Here is a 2,644-nt window from a genome sequence, read left to right as displayed (position 1 = left end):
GTTAAAATCTCAATTAGAGAATGAGAAAATTTTATTCTTCAATGCACATCAGCTAGACATATATTTAACTTTTAACAAACATTTTCATGACACTACTCCTCCAGGTGAAAAATCCTTCAATTGTATCAATGTCCATGATGACACTACACTTATCCATCAGTTAAGACAATAGACTATCATGATATAAAATGTAATATCTTCCTAAAACCTCTTTGCACCTACCGACCTTGTTAAAGTCGTAAATTATAATGCAAAGATTATCGAGGTACCTAATCTATCACATGCTTCTAAAGACTAAGCCTAAAAATATAAGTAAGAGAAGCATAAATAGCCAACATTTCAAACAAGCCGCATCTTTAGATATGGTAAAAGTGATAGGTTGATGCATACTAAAAATAATAGTGACATTGAAATCTTTACTTCAAGACAAAATCCCACCATCACAGTCTTTGGTTTCTTAAGGCTTTGTTTTCGAGTTTATAGAGGAAGGGAGGAGAGGGCTTTGGAAAATAGGAAGAATTGGGTGAAAAGAGTAGAAAGATTTTAGGTAGGAGGATTTTGGAGGATTTGATTTTATTCATAACACCAAAAACCCCATAAAATGGTGGAACTCAAAAATTGCATTGAAAGAGGGTTTTGGAGGGCTTATATAATTTTTTTAAATATGTTGTTATAGTATTCGAAAAATTAAAAATATATTAATGATAATGACTCTTTTATCATTCTAAACAAAATCATTTTTTCAAAAAATGTCAAATATTTTTCTATATTTTTTTAAAATTTCGTTTTCGGAAGACTCCCCCCCCCCCATTCCCTCCAAACTCGCAAACAAAGCCTAAAACTTTTTTTTCGAGTTTGGAGGGAAGGATAGGGGAAAGTTTTGAAAACGAATTTTTTAAAAATTATAGAAAAATATTTAACATTTTTTGAAAAAATGATTTTGTATAGAATGATAAAAGAGTGTTAATCATTACTATATTTTTAATTTTCAAAATACTATAACAATATAAAGATATTTGAAAAATTTATATAAACCCTCCAAAACCCTCGTTCAATACAAATTTTGAGTTCCATAAATTATGGGATTCTGGTGCTATGAATAAAAATAAATCCTCCAAAATCCTCTCAACCAAAATTGTTCAATTCTTTCAACTCAATCTTCCTTCTTTTTTTTTTAAATCTCCCCTCCTTTCCCCCTTCAAACTCCCAAACACACCATAAAAAAACAAAGGATGATGACTTAACAAATCTCAGTAATTTAACTTTCTAAAAATATGCACGGATATAAAAAATGAGTTAGATGATATCCTCTAATAATCTCAAGTACATGACATCTATAGCTTTTACCCTAGGGAACATGAGTATTCTAAGAAAGAAATTAGAATTTGTCGTAACAATCCATATAGTCAAACAAAAATGAAACTATAATATTCTTTTAATGTTGACTTTTTTCTTTTCAAACAATCCTTAAAATTTATTGAATGTGAGTGAAATAGTCGGTGGAAGAAAAATGAGATTAATGCTTCCATTTGATATTTTCTCTTTGAGTATGACTGAAAGATGAATTAAAACTTTATTTCATAGTTAATAATTCATTGAAAATTAGTATAAATCTCTCTCTTTCACAAAACTAAAGACTGAAATGCTTTATAAAAATAAGTTTTTAATCTCTATAGTTATATATTATTTTTTCTTTTTACTAATTGAATTTTGTTCTTCAAATAATAATCCTTAAAATATAATTTATGCATGATTATTTTTAGAGCGATTAAAAGCAAAAAATAATATATTTATTGGAATCAAATATTTCTTTAATCTTAAAAATAATTTTGAAAAAGAGATGAAATGCAACTAAATTCTCAAATATAGTGCCATAAATACATTTCAATTGAAAAATGAAAGTGGAAAAGTAATTAAAGGTCCCACCGAGAATTGAACTCGGGTTACTAGATTCAGAGTCTAATGTCCTAACCGCTAGACCATGGGACCTTGCAGTTGATAAACATATAACCAACTCGATTATCTATATATTCTAGTTCAAGGGGAGAAAATGCCGCTAATAACCCAACAATTTTTTAATAAAATTCCAAATTTTGGAATTAGAGTCCGTCTTATGTTTCATATCACACCAACTAACCACATTGAACTCAAACCAACACCAACATACTCAATAGTCTGAGAAGAAAACTATTATACCTCTAAATACATCCACAATCCTACTATTGTACAAGTACATGGGTGACATTAGGAAAATGGGGGAAAACAAGAAGGTGATCTTAGATTCAAGGGAAACATGAGTTAAAATTCACATCTAGTATTAGGAAAAGTGCCTTGAAATTGGGATAGTTCAAATAAGACTTTCGTGTACTATTGACTTCTTATTATTAGTGGATTTCATTTCCATTAGGCTACTACCCTTCATACGTAGGTGACAATTGCACCAAACTGGATTAACAATCTCTTATATCTTTTGTTTATCTTTTTTAATCGTTCATCTATTATTTTAGACCATTTTGTCTCATTCATTAGTTTAACATTGTGTGTGATATCTTTTCTTTGATAAAACAAATTTTCAATTGGAATTAGAGCAGTGCACCCTATTCAATTTGGGTATTTTCTAGTGTGACTAACCTTTTCGATTTAA

General features: G+C 29.1%; 1 non-coding gene across 1 annotated transcript; it reads right to left on the bottom strand.

Annotated features, from left to right (window-relative positions):
- Nucleotides 1–1,917: 1,917 nt before the first annotated feature.
- Nucleotides 1,918–1,989, bottom strand: TRNAQ-CUG (transfer RNA glutamine (anticodon CUG)). The gene has a single exon. It is a non-coding gene; the product is annotated as a tRNA-Gln (tRNA).
- Nucleotides 1,990–2,644: the final 655 nt, after the last annotated feature.

The sequence above is a fragment of the Vicia villosa genome, unplaced genomic scaffold, assembly GCF_029867415.1.
Source record: "Vicia villosa cultivar HV-30 ecotype Madison, WI unplaced genomic scaffold, Vvil1.0 ctg.003593F_1_1, whole genome shotgun sequence".
Lineage (NCBI taxonomy): Eukaryota > Viridiplantae > Streptophyta > Magnoliopsida > Fabales > Fabaceae > Vicia > Vicia villosa.
This window is presented reverse-complemented; position numbering and strand designations above follow the sequence as displayed.